This window comes from Carlito syrichta, unplaced genomic scaffold, assembly GCF_000164805.1.
Source record: "Carlito syrichta isolate Samal-C Ts95f unplaced genomic scaffold, Tarsius_syrichta-2.0.1 Scaffold316274, whole genome shotgun sequence".
Taxonomy (NCBI): Eukaryota; Metazoa; Chordata; class Mammalia; order Primates; family Tarsiidae; genus Carlito; species Carlito syrichta.
The window spans coordinates 717,120-742,157 of NW_007260370.1; positions in this window are offsets into that span (position 1 = coordinate 717,120).

Here is a 25,038-nt window from a genome sequence, read left to right on the forward strand (position 1 = left end):
TTCCTGTTGCCCAGACTGGAGTGCAGTGGCCGCTCCCGGCCACCGCAGCCTCGACCTGCTGGGCTCCGGCGATCCTTCCGCCTCAGCCTTCCGAGTAGCTGGAATTACAGGCATGCGCTACCACACCCGGCTGATTTTTTGATTTATTGTAGAGATGAGGTCTCGCTGCCCAGGCGGGTCTCGAACCCGCAGGCTCAGGCAATCCACTCACCTCAGCCTCCCAAAGGCGCGGGATTACAGGCTGAGCCACCGAGCCCGGCTCTACTTTTCTTCTTTATGGTGAAAATCACTACATCAGTCAGGATGCTTTTGGTTGAAAATTATAGAAAACAAGCTTGAACTTGTTTTGGCAGAAAATCTAGGCTTAAGAAACAAAGGAAGAGTTAAAGACATTTTTATAAGGTGAGGAACAGAGCAGTTTTGAGAGTCTTGGGAAAAGGACTGTTGTTTAAACACTGCCTGGGCTCCTTTTCCTTCCATCTTCATCTCTCATCTTTTTTTTTTTTCCTCTCAACAAAACACCTTCTTCCACTGACAACTTTGAGCCTGTGTCTTTCCAGCTTTAGTATCAGAAAGGAAAGAAGTCTACGTCTCAGTTCCAAATGGAAAAATCCTAGAAGAGAACACTGGTGGGTGAGGTTAGGACAGCTAAACCCAACTGCCACCAAATCGTTGCAACAAGGGAGTGAAGGTTACATAGTAAGATAGCAACCCCCAGACCATGAAGAGGCATTTCTCCCAAAGAATAGAGATGCTGTTCTCAAAAGAGGAAAATGCTACTAGACAAAAACAAAACAATAATAATAAAAAAGAGACTAGTGTTCACTAAAATAACCAATTTGCAAGATGGCCAGAAGGAATTAGAAGCTAACACAGCAACTCTAGAATAGAGATTTACTAGTTCAGGGATGTCTCACACCTCTCCTTAGTTTTCAATCTCAGACAGTTAAACTCACTGGGTGCTTTTTAAAATAAACTTAGGTATTGAATTCAAGATCAGCACTTTTCCAACAATCAACTCTTACTGAATTGTTTTGCTTTCTTTATGTCTTTGTTTAATTTAAAGAAGGTTTTTTTTCCCCTTCCTTTCATTGCCTGTTGTGCTTCAGGGACTTTCCTTTTCAAGAAGTTATCTAGTATATAATAACCTCAACTGCTTTGGGGGTCACTCAGTGCTTTCTTTGTATAACAATAACTGGCTGGGCTCGATGGCTCAGCCTGTAATTCTGCACCTTTGGAAGGCTGAGGTGAGTGGATTGCCTGAGCCCGCGGGTTCGAGACATGCCTGGGCAACTTGGCGAGACCTCATCTCTACAATAAATCAAAAAATTAGCCGGGCGTGGTAGTGCACGCCGGTAATTCCAGCTACTCGGAAGGCTGAGGTGGAAGGATCGCCAGAGCCCAGCAGGTCGAGGCTGTGGTGGCCAGGAGCGGCCACTGCACTCTAGTCTGGGCAACAGAGTGAGACTCCAACTCCCCAAAAACCCCCCAAAAAACAAAAAACAATAACTGGTTGATAACTAAGCAAAATTATCTGGAATAGATAATAACAGACGTATCTGGAAGAAGTGTTATTTATAGCTGGCATAATCCCTGTTTTATATAGACCTTTTGAGATTCAGAGAAGGTGAACGATTTGCCCAAAGTCACATCTCTCATTGCCAAGAAAGCCAACACTAAAATCCAAGATGGCCTGCCTTCCCTAGTTTTGTCTCTTTCCTATTACATCAGGCTTAGTGAAGAGAAAGGGCAAAAATCAACAAGAAGAACTCATGTGAAGAAGATCTGGTGGGATCATCCCAGTGAACTTTGATGAACATTTGCTGCCATTAGGACTTAGAATGGGCCCAAAGGGAGGTGCCTTGTGTCGAGAGATTCTTGTTCTCCCATGCCGGCAGGACCTTCAGTGCTGGGAATGTTGTGGTAGCATACAAGAGCTCTCAGAGGAGACAAATTCCTTGCTCTCCCTTTGACCTGTGTCCAGTCAGATTCTACTTATCATATATCTCTCCAATCAGCCTCTCTTTTGCTATGCTACTGATGCAGCAGCTCCTTATTTTCCCTGCTTCCAAGCCATCATCACCATAGTGATCTGTCTAAAATGCAAATTGGATAGCATCATGCTCTAGCTTAAAATAGCTCAATGCCTATCCCTTCCTTCAACCAGACAGGATAAAATCCATTCCCTTCACACCAACATCCTCTTTTCCTCTTTAGCTTCAATTCTTGCTAAACCTGGTTCCTCATTTAAGAGGTCACACTGGCCAAATAATTAGAACTCTTGGCAGTTAGGGCCATGGAGCCTTATTCATCATTGTGTGTCTAGCAATGTATGAGTAGTTATCGAATCAGATCTCTTTTGAATGAGACTAGGTCTAAAAATCAAAAGAAACCAAACCACTTAGTGAATAAGTTATCGCTTTGCAGACAAAACTGTAACTGTAAATGATTGCCTCTTATATGTTACCTTCTTAGTCTTCTGAAACTAGATTCAGTGCTATTGTAATATTATAAGCAACTGATGAAATAAATGGAATTTGAATTTTGCAATCTGATTTGCAGCTTAAAGGACTATCTTAGAACTTAATGCAAGGCTAAATCCCGACTAAATGTAGGCAAGGGATTTTTCTTTTTTATTTAGTTTTTGATACTCTGGGACTATTTAAACTTTCTGGCTTTTTGGATCTCTCTTTATGTGCTTCTGTTCCAATTTAAGTTTTGGAAAAAAAAAAAGAGTGAATGAAACAAAAAAGGAGCAATTACCACTATGGGCAGAAGACTGTAAGCTCTGACAGACACAGAAATTAAACCGTTGCTGGAAGACAGATATGATTCTGCTAGGGCTGTCTGGATTGGAGTTCACTGACTCCGATGCCTGGGGACCTCCTTGAAGGTGGAAAGAACTTCTGCCTACTCAATTGTCAATAAGAAAGCAAAAACTGAAGATGCCCTTTTCATCAAAAGAGTGAAGATTACTTTCAAGATTGGTAGTGAACATGTTTCTTGAGATATAGGTGAAATAAGAGACATATTTGTATAACTTTACCACTCTCAGATCCCCTTTAAAATTGTATCCCTCAAAGATGTCTCTGAATGGTATTATGCAGGGAAGTTAAGGAATCTAGAAAAAAGATTTAGTGGAGCCAAATCAGTAATAAGAAGGCTGAATTTAGAGAAGTTCAGCAGTTTATACAAGGGAATAAACTTGGAAAATGAGGGCAAGTTTTGGCTATGTACCTAGGTATCAACTTCAAAACATCAGGCATCACCTTCCCCACAGCAAAATAGATTCTAGGTCCCACCGTTCTGATACTCATTGCATTGGTCTAGATTGTCTCTGAAACTGAGTGAGGCTGGGCTGTCATTGTCAAGTATCAGCCACACTGTGTAGGTAGGAGGTAGAGACTGATGTCTTATTTCCAATTCATTGGCCCTGTCTCTATCCCCATTCCCTGCACTGTATCTGGCATACAGAGACGTGTTATAGAAATTTATTACATAAATCATAACTTACCATTTTCACCATATATGTAGCTCAGAAAACAGAGGGAGCTTGTTGTTTCATGGAGATGGTTACTGAAATGTTCTTAATTTTAAAGACATCTTCCCTGCCCCATCATTGAATGGTGTGACCTTAATGTCTCCTGGTTACAAACATCTATCTCAGGATCAAGTCCTTGTCCTCTGTCTAGACATGTTCTGTTCTGGTGGTTCCCACGCACATCAAGGCTGGTGGTACCAAATCGACAGCTCCTTCCCTGAATGTTCCCCAGAGACACACACCTTATCTCAACCTGTCTGGTGTGATTTTCACCTGACTCTCCTCTTCTAGGCCCATCCTCTACACTTTTAGACTCCATTTCTATTGGGCTCTTTTCAAAGATCCAGGCTTAATAACCTTGGAATCATTTATTTGTTAAAACTCACCAGAGGCTTATGTTTCCCCATGAACTGTCCATCTTCCTTCAGACTCTCTCATTCTTACTTTTTCCTTTTTACTCCCCTGCAATCACTCTGCCCAGACCCTCTTTGCCTCTTATGTAGATTATTACAGTCTCCCACAAGCTTCTCCTGTCTCCAATCCTTGCCATACATAAATTACCTGGCATTTTGATGGAGACTAATTTTCCCCACACAGATTTTCTCAAGTCACCAGCTTGCTGAATTACAGTATATGCAATTCTAGGTTGCACTATGTTGCAAAATGCTTTGCAAACCAGTGATCCCATTGTTCCTGTGATTGTGTAAAGTTCAGTTCCTTTTTTGTGACTTGTTTTATGATGGGCTCTTACCTGGAAAGTATTGCCTTTGCTCTCTGCTCAGTTTTAACATCTCTTACTACTTTAGTTAACTTTTTCTTTTTTTAAAGAGATGGGAGAATCACTATGCTGCTCAGGCTGGAGTGCAATGGCTAGTCACAGGTTCCATCATAGCGTCTCAAACTCCTGGACTCAAAAGACCCTCCTGTCTCAGCCTCCTGAGTAGCTAGGATTACAGGTGCGCACTACCAAGCTGGGCTTCCTTTAGTAAAATTTTATGTTACTTTCACTCTTCACTGAACTCATCTGTAGCTAATCTATGGTCTTTAGAAACTGTGTAGTTTTATATAGTTACTTCTTTGTTCACTTACAACAATTTAGTCAGATATAAATTCATTGATCATAAGTTAGAGATCTTGCCTTGCTTGTTACTGGTCATCTCCTTGGTAAAAGTCTAAGCTATGTACAACATTCTATGGGCTTAATAAATATGCCCTGTACTTAAAAACTTGCTGTTGGTGCATTTTAGTTTATCTTTTCTAATTGCCAAACATCAGATACTTAAGATCCCAAAAAGGTACTCACTGTTATTTGCAGCTGTTTTGTAGGATCTTTTTTTTTTTTTTCTGTAGCTATTCAAGGATCTTTGGGGCAAGCTTCCCAAAGGATAATGGCTAAAGAAGGAGGAATTCCCTCTGTGTTTTAAGAAAGTATGCTGGAAGCATGCCAAGCTAATATTAATTATATGATGTACTTTATAGAGAAAAATGTAGTAAGAACAATTCAAGATCAAGGATTTTTATAGTCATCACTTTTGTTCTTGTATTTCTATAGTTGAAAATAAATGGAGTCTACTTACTACTCTTGTATCCAGTGTTTTCAATGCTCATCTTTGATCATTTAATGGTAGCCGCAGTAGTAAATAAAAATAACAGCAAAAGTAGAAGATATAACAGCATCTAGAAATAGCAGTAATATCTACCATCTACCAAGTACAGAATATGATTGTGACCCAAGCAATGCAAGAGGTACAATGCATATAAGATTGCATGTTGTACCCTTATAAAACCCTGTGAGGTATTATTGTTCACCATTACAAGATCAGGAAACTTGCTCAAGGAGACTAATAACTTGTCTAGGGACTATAGTTAATCATTTCAGATCTGGAAACCAGGCTCAAATCTAACTTCAAAGCCAGAATTTAGAGTACACACAATCTTGGGGAGTGAATTCAAGCAATTCAGAGATCCTATATAGGACAATTACCTCTCGAACTCAGTTGTCATTTCAGCAGACATTAAAGTTTGAGTTTTTGAGATATTTATATTCATGAAAACTTCCAGAGTTCACCTGAACTTTAACTTTTCCAATTGTAAATAACAAATCCATTCAAAAAATTATATGAAGGTCCAGGGGAAATCATGATATAAATAACTTACCAGTGTTTTTTGAGTACCTTAAAGACTGAGGCTATGGAGCTCAAATTATTTCATTGAGTTAATCCTTGTAGTAAATCTGTCATTCTCCATTTATTTAGGATTTCTGTCAGAACGTGCTTTCTCCATGCAGGTGCTATGGGTGTTGCAAATGTAATTCAAGAGGTAGGTCTGTAGTTGACTGGTTGTTATCTGACAAGTGTTCAGTTCTTTGTGGTTTACCTTATAGTCCTATGTGATATGTTCATAATTTCTTCTTGTCACTGATTCAGAAGATGAAAAACAGAAACATCTAACATATAAATAAAGATGTGAGAGGTAAACCCCTCAAGTCCCCTCCCACTGTGGAAGCTTTTCTGTCCTCTCAATAAATTCTGCTTTATAAATAAATAAATTAAATAAGCAGCGACGTGTTTTGCAGTGACCTTTTGGAAGCTCTAAAATTGTATAGCTGTTTCAATAGTATATGCAGTTTGTTTTTCACCAGATCACACTGGTTAAGAGTTAACAGGGGTACAATTCTAGAAATAGTGTTGTCTGATTTACATCTCCCTACAATTGCAAAGCTCTCAGTCCTTCTTTGAAGGAATCTATAAGTGTTGTCTCAGGATGCTGTCAGACAGTTTAGTTATGGGGCCATGACGGTGGAGATGGGTCTGGAAGACTTATGCAAATATTCTTCTTGCTGTTGCCAAAACTATAACTTCTAATATTTGTGAATGTTAAAGCTATAGCTGTGGGGAAGTCCGAAGCTGTTCTAGTACTTCAAGGCAGATCATCTGCTGCCCAGTGATGTGCAACAGGCCCTCCTAAATGGAAAAACTTCCTCTTTTCCCCGGGATATGTATTTCCCAGATTTAGTACAGAGCCATTTGTGTTACTGATGGTTCCCAGACACTTCACCTTCATCATGGTCATTTATCCTATCCTTGAGCCAAATGTATGAACTCTGAGGCTGAGGACATATCTGAGTTTCTGAGGAAAGTCATAGTTGGCTTCCTTAAAATAAATTTTATAGCTCTGACAGCATTTGACCAACAAACTGTTGCTTATTCTCATGGGGATGTGTTAGTAGTGCTGTGGTCACAACAGGATGCTGTACTAGAAATTGTGCCCTCTTCTTTAGCCTGAGGGTGGATTTCTTCCCAAGAGGGATTCAGGTTTGTCATGCAAATTAACCTCTGGACAACTGTTCCAGAATCCAGACTTGCCCTTGGGGTATAGCTAAGTCTTTTTTTTTTTTTTTTTTAATAATATTTTTTATTATGATATTGTGGGTTACAGTTAAGGGTTAGGTATACAAATACGTTTCGTTCAGGCACCCTTGTTGATAAGAGGTGTTTCCCCCTCCCCAGACAGATATTTGCTACCGTTAATCCCATCTCCCTGCCCTCCATAGTTTCCCACTACTGTCAGTCATTTTCTTATAGTATTACATTGGATTTTCAAGGTCTTAATGTATTCACAAGTTAGGTCTGAGCTAATTCTACATTTTATTGTCAGTGAAGTTTTTCTGTGCCCTGTGTATGTTAGCTCAAAGTGTCTTCTTTTGTGGAATACAGTAGTCATGAAGTTCTAGTTAATGTAATGAGAAGGTATGGTATATTTGTTTAAGTGGCCTTGGCAATAACTTTCCCCTTTCTCCTGCCCTCCCCCTTCCTTTCTATTGCTCTCCTCTGCTTTTCTTGTGTTTTTTTTTTTCCCCTTCCTCCCTCCCCTCTTACTCCCTTTCTCTCTTCCTTGTCAACTCAATTTTCTTATGTGGGTTTGGGGGTGAGATTTCAGTACAAGTCAGAGTTTATCTGCCTCAGTTGCACACACAACATTACTGTTGTGCCCTGTGACTTTTGTGTGGCATTTAGTGATAATTTATTTATATTGTTACTATCTCAAATCTCTAATAACTCTCCCTTCCCCCTCCCCCAAATACTGCCTATTCCCTACTGGTTATCCTCAGTAAATATCGCTTTCCAATTGCATTGAATCCATTCTCATTTTCCATCATAGTCAGAATCACACAACACATTATGCATTCTGGCTTTTCTCAAGTCATGATGCTTGGTACTATGATATGCTGCATTGCACCTAATCTTGATTTCTGTCAGAAAATCAGCATTGGAAATTTGAAGAGTTGGAACTGTGGCACTTTGCGAATATTTATCTACAAATTTAGAATTTTTTTTGACAGAGGGATTGACTTAACTGAACATTCAATATTGAGTAATGAGCAAATTTCATGCACAAAAAGAAAATATTTATTTATTAAATGTCAACCATGTGTCAGGTACTGTTCTGAATACCGATGTATACAGGGGAGCAGATAAGGCTCCTTGGAGCTTATAGAGTGGGGAAAAATTCATTGAGAAGGATTTACCAGTATAGGACTCCTTGTAAGCACAGGGTTGGAGGATCTGACAAAAGTCTTACTCCAATAGTTATGGTCTGAGTAAGTGCTTGTCTGCTAACCCTCGTTGCCAAGAAATCGAGAGGCAGAAAGGAGTTTATTTCTGAATTCGAACCAGGGAGCAGAGTTGGACTCAAGGCCTTTCTAAAATGGTTCTGATCACCCTTCAGGCTTTATAGTCCACTTTTATAATTCTAGAGTTGTTGGTACCTATACGAGGCCAGCAGAGCATTGCATAAAACTAAGTTATAGTCACATTTTACTGATAGTGACATTTTATGGTTCAGACTTCCTGGTGCCCAGTTCCAGAGGTTTCTCACAGCTTTTATCAGTAAGACCAGGCAGAAGTGTTAATCAAGCTTTCCACAGAGTTAAGGGAGTTTACAAAGTCTAAGACATTATGCCTTATGCAAAAGTTATACAAATCACAAAACTTGTGATTACATTGATACAAAAGTTATACAAATCACAAGACTTACGATTACATTGATACTATATTGTTGGGATCTATGACTACTAAGAAAAGGGAGTAAATGGGAATTTACATCTTTTGGTTGATTGGGAATAGACTTCAGGGAAGTCAAGGATCCCCTGAAGGTACTTACTGGGAGTACATAGGAGATAAGGGGACTCAGGAATGTGCTCAGTAATACATCTCTCAGTTTATTGGGCACAGGAGATAAGGGGAAGTACACCTTTTATTAGCTTTCAAGAATGTGTTCAGGAATGCACAGGAGTGCTTGAACCCTTGCTATGCCCTTCTCTGTGTAAGGCACAAGTGTAAAGCTAATATACCAGTAAAAAATGTTCAAGCAGTTTGGACAAATGGGTCTCTGTATCACATTCACTGTGAAATCTTAAGAGAGAAACAATGCAACATATTAATTTAGTATAATATAAACATTTGGTTGCATGAAGACTATTTTAATTAAAAAACCTTGAAATGTAGCTGGGCTCGGTGGCTCAGCCTGTAATCCTGTGCTTTGAGAGGCTGAGGTGAGTGGATTGCCTGAGCCCACGGGTTCGAGACCCGCCTGGGCAACTTGGCGAGACCTCATCTTGACAATAAATCAAAAATTAGTTGGGCATGGTGGCGCACGCCTGTAGTTCCAGCTACTTGGAAGGCTGAGGCGGAAGGATTGCTGGAGCCCAGCAGGTCGAGGCTGCAATGGCTGGAAGTGGCCACTGCACTCCAGTCTGGGGCAACAGAGTGAGACTCCAACTCAAAACAACAACAACAACAACAACAACAAAAAAACACCTTGAAATGTAAATTATTTTTATATGAAACATAATGTTCTCCTCAAAGTACTTTAAGTTTTTTATAATAATTAATTTACCTTTCTTATAGGAACAACCACATTATGAAAAATAGCAAAACATAAAAACAAGAGAAAAAAAGTAAAGTACAACAAAACTATATTGTAGAGAGTGAACCATGAGAAAATACCGTTTGTAAAGACTGTTCTCCACTCCTGTCTCCATCCCATTCTAGCATATCTCCTGAGTCCATGTTATTTAGTGAACCCCAAGATGCACTCGAAAACTATATCATAATTCTTAAGAAACCTATTATATACATCTAATTTACAATGAGCACAGGAGAAAACTTAGGCATCTATGTGAGGGTCAAGTACTTCTGACTGGCACAGCCTGTCAACCCTTCAGCCTGGTTAATGTACAGTATCTTGCAACCCAATTGTGTTAGCCCCAGTGAAGGATGAAGTATTTAAAATGAGCAGGGCTCTTTGAGACAGTCATAGAAGACTTAGTGGTGGTCAGAATTGAGTATGGGAATAGGGAAGAATAAAGTACTGAGAGAAGGCATAATTCTTCAGCACATTCAAGATAGTTATCATGGCTTAACTTCAGATCCTATACCAGGAGTACTTAAATTTAAGAATATATCCATGCAGGAAAAAGGAAATCTTTGCTTTCTTTTGTACAAATGTCTGACTAAACAGATGAACTTTGACTAATGCTCTCAACTGGTAGCTCATTTGTATGCTTTGGACCAGAGGATGTAAGATTTCAGAGCTCCACTGTCTTAGGAAGAAACTCTGTTTTATAACTCACGAAATGCTATTCTAGAAATTTTCATCAGTGTGTAAGAAACAAACAGACAAACAAACAAATCAGTAAGATCAGCAGACTCCAAGCCTAGTAGGACTACACAGACCAATGCCCAATACCTTGAGGCACACTTAGATGGAAATCATTTGGCAGGCTGTAAGACACAAGCATGAAGCTAATATACTAGTCAAAAATGTTCAAGCAGGTTGTAAATACTGTTTATCTTATAAATGCATTCTATTGACATTAACATTAAATGAAATTATAGATAAAAATATTTTACAAGAATTTTCTAAGAAAGCAGCCCTAAACAAATATAGGGTATTATGATTGAATTGTTGTATAGATAATTCACATGAAAGTCACAATTCTGGTTATGTCTAGGGAGAAACAGGCATTTGCTGGTCATGAAAACTTAATTGTCCCATAGTTGACACCTCTCCACTCCCTCTCTGAAGCTGTGGACCATATCCATTTCTAGTGATTCCAATGGTAAAGTTTTTGTGTCCCAGGATGGAGAGCATACTATTAATTTGGTGATCTAGCAAATCTCACACAATGTGTGTGTAGGTCAGATAAGTGATTTTAGATGACGCAACTGTGTCTAAGAATCCATGTGTCTCTAATTTCTTCATGCTTTCCCTTTCCCAGGGCATAGCCAAATAGAAAATGGCGCTTTCTAGGACCTTCTCTATCCAATGTACTATAAAAGTATTTAATGTTATTGTTATAGGCACTGACTTGGAAGTCAGAGAGAATGGAGTTTGGTTTCTAGGTCTGCCAGTTATTAATTGTGATCTTTTGACTAATCCACCTCTCTGGGTGGACTGACTGATATATATCAAGGGACTGAGAAAGAGCTGCCAGATGGGTAGGAGGGTAGTGAGCTCAGAGAGTGTCCTAGAATCCTTTCTTATGGACTATGAACTCCATGAGGGCTGGCAATACTGAATCCTAGCTTTTTTTCTTGAGTCAGAGTTTCACTCTGTCACCCAAGCTGGAGTGCAGTGGCACGCTAATGGCCACTGCAGGCTCTACCCGCTGGGCTCAGGCAATCTTTACACTTCAGCCTTCCAAGTAGCTGGAACTACAGATGTGCGCTGCCACTTGGCTAATTTTTCTTGATTTACTGTAGGGATGAGGCCTTACCATGTAGCCCAGGTTGATCTGGAACCTCTGGGCTCAGGCAATCCTCTTGCCTTGGCCTCCCAAAGTACTGAGATTATAGACATGAGCCACCATGCCATGCCTGAATCCTAATTTTTCTAAGATGTGAATGTCTGGTCGAGAGACCAGCTCTAAAGAGAAATGAGATGCATGCTGCTGAGGGAAAAAAGTCAAAAGAAGGGTTTTTTTTTTCTTTTATAATCAGAGAAATAACAGCTTCTTTTATTGAGAACAAAGCAATAAACAGGAAATACTGATGGTGCAGGAGAGAAAGGAACAAAATACTGGGCAATATTCTTGAATAGGATACTAGAGATGGGGCAGATGGGTATAATGTTCAAGAAAAAGTACATATAGTTCTTTATATCTTCTGCTATCTGTCATGACATAAATTAATTTTTAGAAATAAAGCACAGTTTTACCTCCATGCCTCTTTTCCCTCCATTTTTCATGCCTGGAATGTTTCTAACACTCATTGTTAAAGTGTTACAAGTACTTCAAAACCTGCATGAGTTTTCCCTTTTTAATGAAGTCCACTCCAACCCCAGAGACCATCAAAAAAGAGCAGCCAATAGATGCTACTGGACACCTAGGATGGTAAGTAAAGTTGGAAATAAGTTTGAATTCATTTCAGTTATTTGTCAGCTAGGGAAAATTGCATGTCCTACTAGTTTACATAATTTTCACTTTCTGTTATAAGGAAAGTTTCAAACTTCATCTACAGTTAAATTCATTAAAATAAAATAGAAAATTCATATCCTCAGCCACACCAGTCACGTTTTAAGTGCTTATTGGCCACAGGTGGATCATGACCATGGTTTCTTGGAGAATGCTGATAAATAACACTTTCATCTATTGGAGAAAAAATGTTGTTGAAAGCACTGGGATCAACTTTAAAATATCACACAGATATAGTTAGAATACTTCCCAGATGCAACGCTTGATACCCCACAGTGATGTAGAAACAGACCCTGTTCTCGCCCTCATGAAACACACAGTCCACTAAAGGAACTAGGTGCTTAAGCATAACACAGACATAAACATAGACATGTAAGGATACAGAGAAGATTCAAACTAGGTGGTTCCTGGAAACTTCATAGAGAAAAATACTTTTAAGCAGAATCTCTATTAAATTAAAGAAGACTTTTGATGGGTAAAGGAGAAATCAATTTCAGAATTAAAAACATGAGCAAGATTATTAGAATATGAAAATGCATATGAAGAAGTTAGTAGGTGATATTTTGATACTACTAAGCGGTATTATGAAAAATATCGCTACCACCACCAACAAAGACTACCCAAATTCTGTCTCAACTATGTAACCTTCCTTCTTGAACTCCTAAGAGTGACAAATAAGAAGCAAGTTATCATTTATTAGCTGGGTTATTGCTCATGTTCCTTATGTTGACTTCTGATGAGACTCGTTTGAAACATGTACCTTATAGCAAAGGCACCAATAATCTATCCTGTTTTCTGAGCACATGTCCAAATTAGAGGACATTACCACATTCAGGCAGCTTTTTTTCTAACGTAGGTTGAAATGATGCTGATATTTAGGCACACAGGTGAGGAAGAGAGCTAAGCTAGATGATCAATTTCAGCCTATGCAAGAAATAAGAAATAGCTGACAAGCTGGGCTCGGTGGCTCAACCTGTAATCCTGTGCCTTGGGAGGCTGAGATGAGTGGATTGCCTGAGTCCGTGGGTTCGAGACCCACCTGGGCAACTTGGCGAGATCTCATCTCTACAATAAATAAAAAATTAGCCGGGCATGGTAGCGCGCGCCTGTAGTTCCAGCTACTTGGAAGGCTGAGGCGGAAGGATCTCCGGAGCCCAGCAGTTAGAGGCTGCGGTGGCTGGGAGTGGCCACTGCACTCCAGTCTGGGTGACAGAGTGAGACTCCAACTGAAAAAAAAAAAAAAAAAAGAAATAGCTGACAAAATAAACAATGGAAAAGGACACACTATTCAATAAATGGTGTTGGTAAAACTGGCTAGTCATATGCAAAAAGATAAAAATAATAAAAAAAAAAGAAAGAAAGAAAAGAAAAGAAAAAGAAACTGGACCACATTCTCACCATATGCAAAAATTAACTCAAGAAGAATTAAACACCTAAATGTGAGACCTGAAACTATGCAAATCCTAGAAGAAGACCTAGGAAAAATTCTTCTGGACATCTACCCAGGCAGAGTTTATAATGAGGATTCCAACAGCAAATGCAACAAAAACATAAATAGACAAATGAGACTTAATTTAAAAAGCTTCTGCATAGCAAAATAAATAATCAACACAATAAACAGACAACTTACAGAATGGGAGAAAATATTTGCAAATTATATCTCCAGCAAAGGACTAATATCCAGAACCTACAAGGGAATCAAACAACAGGGGAAAAAACCAAACAACCCCATTTAAAACTGGACAAAGGACACGAACTGACTTTTCTCAGAAAAAGAAATATAAGCGGCCAAAAAGCACATGAAAAATGCTAAAATCACCATTCATCAGGAAAATGCAAATTAAAACAACACTGTGATATCATCTTACACCAGTCAGAATGGCTATTACTAAAAAGTCAAAGAACAACATCTGTTGGCTTGGATGTGGAGAGAAGGGAATGCTTATACACTGTTGGTGGGAATGCAAATTAGTTCAATCTCCATGGAAAATATTATGGAGATTTCTCAAAGAACTAAAAATAGAGCTACCATTTTATCCAGCAATCCCACTACTGGGTGTCTACCCAAAAGAAAGTAAATTATTATACATAAAAGCCATCTTCACTTGTATGTTTACTGCAACACTATTCACAATAGCAAAGCCGTGGAACAAACGTGAATGTCCATCAACAGGTGATTGGATAAAGAAAATTTAGTATATATGTACCATGGAATACTATGTGTCAACAAAAAAGAATGAAATCTTGTTATTTGTATCAGCATGTATGGAGCTGGAGGCCATTATCCTAAGTGAACTAACTCAGAAGCAGAAAATCAAATATACCATGTTCTTACTTATAAGTGGGAGCTAAATGATGGGTACACATGACATAAAGATAGAAATAATAGACACTGGTGTCTCCAAAAGGTGGGGGGCAGATATAAGATGAAGGTTGAAAAATTATCTATTGGGCACAATGTTCACTATTTGATGATGTGTACACTAAAATCCCAGTCCCCACCATGATGCAATATACCCGTGTAACAAATAAGCACGTGTACCTCTTGAAACTAAAATAAAATCAATTAAAAAGAAATAAAAAATAGACAAGTGAGTTGTAAATTCATAGCTGCCTCCCACAGTGGCCTCATCCATCGGCAATCATGACCTAAGCAGGGCTCTAGAATTTTTGTTTTATATATCCAACAAACTTGTTGAATGCACTTATAAGTTCTATGAAGTCTAATCTTCTATACACTCAGGTTTTCTACATAGGTGATCATGTAACCTGCAGACAAAAAAAAAGACAATTAGTAACTTCCCCATTCAATCTTCATATCTGTGTTATTATTGCTGTCTTTTTGTATGGCTTGCTCATCCAATAAAATGCTACATAACAGAAGTGATAACACACAGTTAAAACTTTTTTTGGGGCGCTAACTTTAAAGGGAATATTTCCAAAGTTCCATTTCTTTATCTTTGCAATGTTATGGAAAATGTTCTCAATTTTATCTTTCAATTCAATTCAATTTATCTTAACCTGTATTAAGTGCAACATTTAGCCCATCTGTTGAGATTTTTAAAAGACCATATTTTATTTCTATAATTTATATATTTTATCACCATATGCCTTTGTTTTACAATTGTCTGATTTTATTTCATAAGTGCTAGTCTCTGACTCTGAAAATTTTAAGCATAATACTTTTAAAATTCTTTCTATATTGTCTAATTATATTTCTTCAGATAAAAAGCTTCTTTTTTATATATCTGTCAATTGCCATTTATAGCAATGAACTTCCTTCTATATTTTTAAATTCTTGCCCGAGTTTGTCTTCTGAGGCTTGCTGTTGATGTTCTGAGGTTTGATGTTTCTATTATTTGTGGGATGTAAAACTTAGTTCCCAGGTCTTCCATTTTTGTCAGTGCCTCAAACTTACAGCTCGTGTGTGGTTGCAGATGTTATGAGACTTTTTGTTTGATCCTTTGCTTACCTCTGTGGAATCTACCTTTGTTTATGGCAACTGGAGTTTTCTCATTTTGGTTTTGCAACTCAATTAGGTACTTCCTTTTTAAAAATTTCTTAATGATTTTAAGTATTTTTAAGAGATTATTTTTTCAATTTTAGTTTAATCATCCATATTTTAAAGAAGATTTGCTGTGAAAAAAATTATGATAAAAGAAGAGTAGTTTGAAAAGAAAACTAGTAAATAAAACATTTCTAGAATAGGTAGGACTTAAATATGTTTATGGAAAGAAGTAATAGAGGAACCAGAGAAGAACAATTTGACAAAAGACATGGGGACTAGAGAATCATTGAAGGACTAAAGAGAATGGTATCACAAGTCTAAGGGGGACTTTTGTTGCACTTGGAAGATGATGACATAGATTTGGCATCCAGTGAAGCCGTCAGATTCTCAGCCATCACTTCAGCGAGGCCACCATAGCTGGATTATCCACTGTTTAGAGGCAGAACAGTGTTTGTGCAAATATGATTGCCAATACAACCTCTCAGGGATGAATACTACCAACTCAACTCACAAGAGAATTGTAAACCAGAGTGCCAACTTCTACAATGGGAAGTATTCTTGGCAAAAGGACAAGAATGTTCCTGTCTTTCTCTCTATAAGGAAGCTACCCAAGAAGTCAAATTATACAAACAGCAGGCTAGTTGATGAGCAAAGAATCAGAATAATAAGAGTTAATTGAATAATCTTAAAGGCTGTAGCGCTATGGTAGTCCAAAGCACTCTGTGAGAATCTATCAAGAGACTGGTTAATTTAGACCCATTGGTTGGGGACAGCTTGTAGTACAGGGTCATAACTGTCCTTTGACATAATTTTTCTATGCTTTATTCTAATTGTTCTTAAGACAAACAATAACAGACAATTCCCACCACAATTGGTACTATTTCTCTAATGACAGACACAGCTTCTTATTGACACTACGGTGTATAAGTAATATATAAGTTCTCTAATTTAAGCTTCATAATTATGTGAAGTATGTATGGTTAACCTTATTTTACAATTGGGAAAACTGAGGCATAGAAAAGTTAGATAAATTAAAATTATGCAAGCTAGGATTTAAACTAATGTCTGTCTGTCTCCAAATTTTACGTCTTTATGATCCAGTTGATTAACTGCAGTCTTTAATAGGCTAATGATTTTCCAAGAGGACACTGAGGACACTGAGTCTGGATGATTCTGAAACACTTTAGCCTCTCATTAATGAGGGACATTTCTAGTACAGATGGCTAATCTCATTAATTACATTTCTCTCGATTTCATTCTCAGCATGCAAACTTGAAGTTATGATGAATACCTCACTGACACCCCCATCAGCCTTGCTAGAATATTTCTGTAAGGAAAAGAGACTCAACTTCTAAAACAAGAATCAAGAGAGAAGGAAAGAGAATGGGTGCAATAGCGACTACTTTTGGAGAGAACAGAGAGAAGCCAAGGAAGTTTATATGTAGGAAATTCTATATTTTCATGAATAAAGCTGAGGCTATCCTTTTGCTCTAATGGTGAAAATGCTATTCTTTTTTTTTTTTCTTTTTGAGTCGGATTCTCACTCTGTCGCCCAGGCTGGAGTGCAGTGGCACACTGCTCACGGCCACTATAACCTCAACCTGCTGGTCTCCGGTGATCCTTCTGCCTCGGCTTTCCAAGTTGCTGAAACTACAGGCACATGCCACCATGCCCAGCTAATTTTTCTTAATTTATTGTAGAGATGAAGTCTCACCAAGTTGTTCAGGTTGATCTCGAACCCCTGAGCTCAGGCAATCCTCTCATCTCGGCCTCCCAAAGTGCTGGGATTATAGGTATGAGCCACTCACCCAGCTGTGAAAATAGTCTTTTTTAGGGTCAGTTAAAATGACAAGGTTATAATAGGGAAGGAATAGGAAATAAACTACAGGTGAGGATAAAGTTGTAGAGATCCAAGAAGCAGAGCCACACAATCTACTTTAGTGATATTCAGAGGCTGAGGATGTTGAGAGAGTGCCCCAATGAGTTTATGACATGAAATGGATTTCGTTTCTTGGATTTAAACCACAGATCTGACTGCTGGTATGGTTTTGAGGGTCATCAGCCTGACCAGTACCTTTTACTCAAAGTAAATGTAATGAATGAGATGATCCAGGCAGAGAGTGTAGACCAAGAAACAACTGGGCAAAGTGAAATTCTAGGGATAATGAAAGGGTTGGGCAGGGACAGAGTAGGCACGATGGAGACCAAGGAAGAACAATGAGAAAACCAGAGGAAAATCACAAATAGAAAGACAAGGAAGTCACTGTTTAAGATGTGGACGTGGTCTCTGCCTGTCTGATCATCATCATATGAACCTTTTAGGGGTGTCCAACCTTTTGACTTCCCAGGGCTGCCATGAGAAAAGAGGAATTGTCTTCGGCTGCACATTAATTGTATAATATAGTTAGTGTATATACATAGTAAGACTTCTTTTATTTTTTATGTTTTCATTATGCAGTTTAGAAAAAAAGAACAATATAAAACTAGTGGGAAATTTGACCTTGTTTTTGTAAAGCTGATCTATCAGTGTCTGGTTCCATGGAAGTGGTCGCCGTTCTTAGAGAGTTCTCAAGGCGCTTGTCAGAAATGTTTGTTCGAATTTTGCTCTTTGTGTGCTTCATAACTGAAAATAGTTACCTGTATGATGTCCACTTGTATACCTAATCCTGAATTGTACCCCACACCTTTAAAGTAAAGTACTAAATAAATAAATAAATAAATAAATAACACAATTGCTCACAAATGTATGTGCTGCCAAAAAGCAATGTCATGAATAAGGCATGATTGTGAACTTCAAAAATGGAACTATGCATGGGTCATGAATTAAAAACACATGATGTTAAAAGATTTGGGGGGGCTGCATTACTAAGTGTCCTAGGTTGCATGTGGTCTGTGGGCTGCAGATTGGACATGCTTGTTTTAGATATTACATCCACATAGTGAATGATGAAATAAATAAATCAATACACATACTTTAAAAAAAAACAAATCCTTTAAAATGTTTGAGAGGCAGTTCAATAACTTATAAAGAACACTGATTTCACCATAGAAAGTAAAGGCTTTGCGAACCTCAGTCATTAGGCGTTCTGTGTGATTTTGTGTCCACCTTTTTGTGAACATCAGTGTTTGTAAAAATTCTTTACACATAAAAAGGCACTCCATGAAGGGAATTATTGTTTTTCAAAGGTTTTTAAAGTAAGAAGCTTAGCCATTTATACTTAAAATTCATTATTTAAAAAATGATAACTTGTCATGGAAAATTATTTTTTAAACTATGGTTTCATAGGCTAATGTGTGGTGCTTATGTAGTGGAGATAATGTGTTTTAAAACTATAACTGGGTTTTGCATCTATAAAAGTCCAATTCATGTATAAATTGTTTTTGAAATAATATTTTATTCACTATTTTCAGGGACTTTTTTTTCCTTTCCATTCTTTTTTGTTCATTTATTTTTAGAGTAATGCTATGAGGTACATTCAGGATCTTCTTGTTGGGGAACTTCCCCTTATGTTGTTAAAAGTAATTATTTTCTTTAGCTCTAACATGGCTTCTGTTTAAAAACTCTATTGTCTGATATTAATACTGTAACAGTAGCTTTTGTTTCTTTAGTATTATCTTGATTTATTCTTTCCTATGTATTAAATGCAATATTCCCATATATTTGAGTATTATATATGTTTTATGTAAAGAAATAGCTGTGTTTTTATCTCATTTCGGAGCCCCTGTTTTCTTAGTGTTGAATTTAACCCATTTAAATTTCTTTTGATTACTGATTTAGAATAATTTTGGCTATCTTAGTTTGTCTCTTCTATTTACCATGGGCTTTGTTTTTGTTGGCGTGTCTCTATTTTTGTTTGAAAATTTACTTTTGTATAATTACTTAGTTTGTATGAAATCATAGACTGACACATATTTCCCAATGTCTTCCGGCCTCTATTTTTGCTGTTGTGAAATCTACTATCTTTATAATTGTCATTCCTTTATAGGAGAGCTCTATTTCTTCTGGAGGCTTTTACAAATTTCTCTTTGAGTTTGGATTCAGATATGCTTTGGTGAAAATTCATTTATTTTTTATCCTGCTTTGGATCTAGTATACTTGTTTAAATTGTGGAATGATCTTCCTTTCTTGAAAGCTTTCAGCTATTATCTTTCCATTTCTGCATTGCTACCATTTTCTCTATTAGTCTTCCTGAGACTCCTATGTGAAAATGTGTTGGACTTCATTTGTTCTTCATGGCTTAACCCTGTATTCATTTTTTATTTTTTTTTAGCTCTCTGTTACATTCTTGGTAATTCTTTCCAAATTATTTTCCAGTTCACTTGTCTTTTCTTTGTCTATGTTTTGGCATTGTTTTACCTATTTTTTGCATTTTAGATTTTAGTAATAATTAAAAAAGCAATTTCTAGAATTATGTTTGCTCTTTTTTCTTTTCTGCTTTTAAAACTAGTGTCATTACTTTTATTAGTGATTTATTGCAAATTTTAATTTTTTAATCACTGAAATACACCTATTTTCAAGCCTTTTTATACCATTTGAAGGTGTTAATCAGCATGCTTCTCATAGCACCCGATCATATCTAACAACTCTTTCTCATTATGATCCATTTCCTTGAATAGTTTATAATTTCTTAGGGTTAACTTACCTTCACAATTATCTACTAAGGGAATCCTATGTGATCTGGTTTCTTTTTAAGTAGTTATATCTTATTTTTTGTCTGTTTACTTATATCAAAAATATTGATTGCCATTGATCTAAGGTCAATTCTTTTTTCTTTTTTCAAAATTAATTTCCCAGATTGTGTATCGTGCACCAGTGAGGTACTACACATTTAGATCTCATAGCTAATTGAATCTCCAGTTTTAGTTTCTCTTGGAAATTTAATTTTTCCCTACCTAGTGTTTTGAGTAAAGTGCAGTTTTCCTTGCCACTTCTACTCTCATTTTCATGGAAAACATGGCTATTATTTAGTCCTGGCTTTATTTAAGTGTTTTATTTTGTTGTCTTACGTTCCTGAATAGGTGTTGAAAACCCAACCTTTTGCTTTCAAGACCCATATTGGGATCTGATGAATTCTCTTTCTCTCATAGAAGCATCAACTCTTATATTTATTCTTTCATGCATCAGCCTGGTGTTTCCTTTAAGATTAAGTTTGCATTTCAGAAATGTTATATTTACCAAGCATTTCTATTTATTTGGAATGAAAATAGAGTCCACATCAGTTGATCCAGTCATACTACCAGAAGAGAAAATAAGTATTAGGCTCACTTTAATTAATATATATCTTTGGAAAAATAGATACTTCAAATATTTTACAGTTTAATGCCTTTATTTAGATAATTTATCTTTCCTGGCCCAATTGTCCTGAAATACGATGTGGCTTAAAATTTTTGGAGTAGTTTTCAGGAATATATACACTGTTTTATTTTAATGGGAACATTTCAACCTTGACAGGATATTCTGTAAAACTTGCATTAAAACGATATACTTTGGCACTGAATGTGAGAGAATATAAGTTATTATTTTGCTGTTGTTTTCTGAATCTTGTCACATTGGACCTTACTGGGAATTTGACACTGCTACTTATTCCTTTTTCTTTTTTGGTCTCTAGTAACAATAAACTGATATTTCTTGATTTTCTGGTATTCTCACCTATCTGACTGTTGCTCAGGCTGGAGTGCAGTGGCATGTTCACGACCACCCCAGCATTGACCTGCTGGGCTCTGGTGATCCTTCCGCCTCAGCCTACCAAATAGCTGGAACTACAGGCACTCACTACCACACCTGGCTAATTTTTGATTTATTGTAGAGACAGATCTTACCAAGTTGCCCAGACTGGTCTCGGACCTATGGGCTGAGGCAATCCACTTGTCTCGGCCTCCCAAAGTGCTGGGTTTACAGGTTGAGTCACTGAACCCGGCCTTGCTGTTCCTTCTTATTGGAGTTTTGTCCAGTCTTTCTGTCCTGAATACCAAACACCTCTACCTACCTCCCATGCCATCCCATCCCACCTCTGCAATCTGGTGCTACTCCTGTAAGAGGCAGTAGGCATAGCTAAAGTGCTTTCTACTTGGAGAGTGAATGAATGAATGGAAGATGGGAGCATGAGTTCTCTTATGGGTTGAATTGTGTCCCCCACAAAAGATATGCTTAAGTTCTAACCCCACTAGTATCTGCAAATGTGACTTGACTGTTTTAAAATAGAGTCTTTATAGATGTAATCAAGTTAAAATGAGGTCACTAAGATGACTCCTAATTCAATATGACTGGTATCATTATGACAAAAATAAAACATCATGAGAAGACAGAAATACACAAGGGAGGATACTATGTGATGACAGAGGCAGAGACTGGAGAGATACAACACAAGCCAAGAAATAGCAATTGATGACTTTTTTCAGAATTTGGAAAGAGGCAAATAAAGATTCTCCCTTACAGGCTCCAGAGGGAGCATGGCCCTGCTGCTACCTTGATTTTGAACTTCTAGCCACCAGAACTGTGAGGCAATACATTTCTGTTGTTTGAAGACACCCAGTTTGTGTTTTTTGTTATGGTAGCTCTAAGAAACAGATACAGGTTCCTGCAGGGAAGGCCTCTGTTTTCCTCAGAAATGAGTTCTGGGCTCTCTTAGGCCTTTACACATGGTGAAGTTCACAAAATCCTGATATAAGATGTGAAAAGTTTTAAAGATGAATGCATATCAGGTTCCATGGTGGTTCTATTTTTTTCTTATACCTGATCATCCTTTCATATGCTCCATGAAAGAATCTAATATCACAAGAAAGTGAGACCGTTATACCCACTCTCTGCACTCAGAATGGATCATTGCTGAGAAGCTCCACCCCACCCTGGAGGTCAGCAGGACGTAAAATGCTGAGGTAGTTTGTTTTTTTGTTTTTGTTTTTGTTTTGAGTCGGAGTCTCACTCCGTCGCCTGGGCTGGAGTACAGTGGCATGCTCATGGCCACTCCAGGGTCGACCCGCTGAGCTCCAGCGATCCTACTGCCTCAGGCTTCCAAGTAGCTGAAACTACAGGTGCACACTACCACACCTGACTAATTTTTATTTATTGTAGAGATGAGGTCTCGTCAAATTGCCTGGGTTGGTCTTGAACCTGAGGGTTCAGACCATCCATTCGCCTCAGTCTCCCAAAGTTCTGGGATGACAGGCTGAGCCATTGAGCCCAGTCCTGAGGTAGTTTAAAAAGAGATGAAGCAGATGAAAAAAAAAATTATTATTATTCCTATCAAATGTTGCCTCAAGAAAACTTCCCCCTGCATATCTGTTTCTGCTAAATCCACAATAAGTTAAACAAGAACAACCACCTTTAAAGCCCATCACCTTCATACTTTTTTAAAAAGTGTGCATTGACACTTCTGAAACCCTTTATGTAGACAACAGCACTATAACACCTCACTACTCTCTGGTAGAAGCAATCCCTTTTGGATTGCTTGAAAATGGCTTGGAGCGGGAGAACAGTAGAATCATCCTGCTCTTTTTACGAAGGTCAGAATGACTGATTGCCTCAAATGATCACACTTATTTTACTTTGTCATTTTTTCCAAGCAAGTACAAATATATCTCTGATTTCTTTTTTTCCCACTGACCCCCTTATCCACCCACTTACCACCTTTTCTTCTTAGTGATTTCTCCTTAGTGATAACTCGTCTACCTGCCCTCAATCAATTTCCAAAAGAAAGCTGTGCATAAAAGATGTGACTGTTCACAGGAATATTAAGAATTGTGGAAGATGGAAAGTTTTGGTAGGAAATGAATGCTGTGTGTTGAATGCATTTTTGGGGAATATGGGGTGTGGAGAGGGAAGAAGGATGCTTTTCGTATGTCCCTGGAACACAGCCCTCTCTGCCTTCACTTTTCTCTATATAGAGCTGTGACACGGCTTTATGGCCTCCACATGAAAAAGTCAGAGTCAAGCTCCCCTACTTCTCATGTCCTCTTCTACATACAATTTATTCCCAGTATCCTTCTTGAGAAGTTTGTATTAGCCCTCTGTGCTGCGCACAAGATGGTGCTAAATAATGAATACATTTGCAAGATCCTCCTCGTTGACATGGGTTCAAATGAATTTATTAACTTCCTTGTTTCTTATTTGTAAAGTAGGAATAATAATAGGAATAATAATAATAATAATAATAATAAAAAGTAGGAATATCTACCTTGCTGAGTTGGTGGATTAAATGACAGGATACTCATTCTTGGCTTTGAACAAGCAAGCACTCACTGTAAGGGGTAATTGCTTGTTATTATTGATATTGTTGATAAAATTTGGGTCCATGTACATTTCCAGGTGACTGTCAATGTGCTATTTTAGAATAGGTTCTTGTGTGGGCATTTTTAAAAAACATTACTGCTATTTAGTGTACATCAGCATAGGAACAGTTTTACTGTTGTTTTGTGAAATTTCTTAGACACTATCCACTTTAAGAGGGAATGTTGAAGGTGGGGAAGGTAGCACAGCTCCTTTTGTCTCTGGCTGGGAACCCTTGATGAAGTGGGCGGGCAGAGACCACCTTGGCAGGCCATTAGGACACAAGCTGGAGTGGGGCCCTGGGTGAAGGGCAGTGAGACTGTAGCCCTAAGAAGGCCTGGCTGGGGAGTTCTTGGATCATGGCAGAACCAGGGAACAGGTAGCAGTGCTTAGACACTTATTAGTGCATGTTTCCCCAAACCTTCTGTGAAGTCAATATTACTGTATGCTAATTTGACAAATGGAATCTCAAGGTGCTGAGCTTGCATTCTCCAAGGTCAACCAGCCAGCTAATTGGAGGGAAAAAATAATACCTTAAGATTATCCTTCATATTTCTTCATGAGGGCATCTTGCTAATGGTGCTTAAATAAATGACTCTTTCTATGTAGCTTCAAATTTAATTTAAAATTACACAAAAACGAATAACCTTTTTATTTATACCAGAGGAATAATTTCTATCCCTTTGAATTGAAAATTTAGAAAATGATAGTTATGACATAACTTTTGCATTCTATTTGTTAATTGGCAAGGAGAAATGCCAACTTAAATCACTAGTTTGGATGACTCATAGTGTATCATTTGTGATTTTTTTTCCTTTTCTTACATTATCCCTTTCTATATCTGATAGCAGATTTTTATGAAGTCTATGGCTTTCTCTCACTTTTTAAATAAGACTGTTTTTGAAATAAATAACTGGAGAAAGCAAGTAGGAATTTTATTTTCAGTTGTTGTTTTCTTTCTGCATCTATTCAATCAGTGGTTTTCTGCTTTGTTAACTTCATCTTGTCATGGGATAAAAGTTAAGTAAGTCCATAAAATATATCACTGATTTTACCTAACTCTAAAAGTGAATTTGAAAAATTACCATAGCCCTTAAATATCTTGAGCTTGGAGAAATGCCAGAGGAAAAATTCTAAGGAAAAAAGGCATATTTAATCCCTTATTCTTACTGTCCCTCATCAGTGCACTGTGGTCAAGAGTGCACAATTGGGAGACCAGATAATTGACTTGAATTCCAGGGCCATCA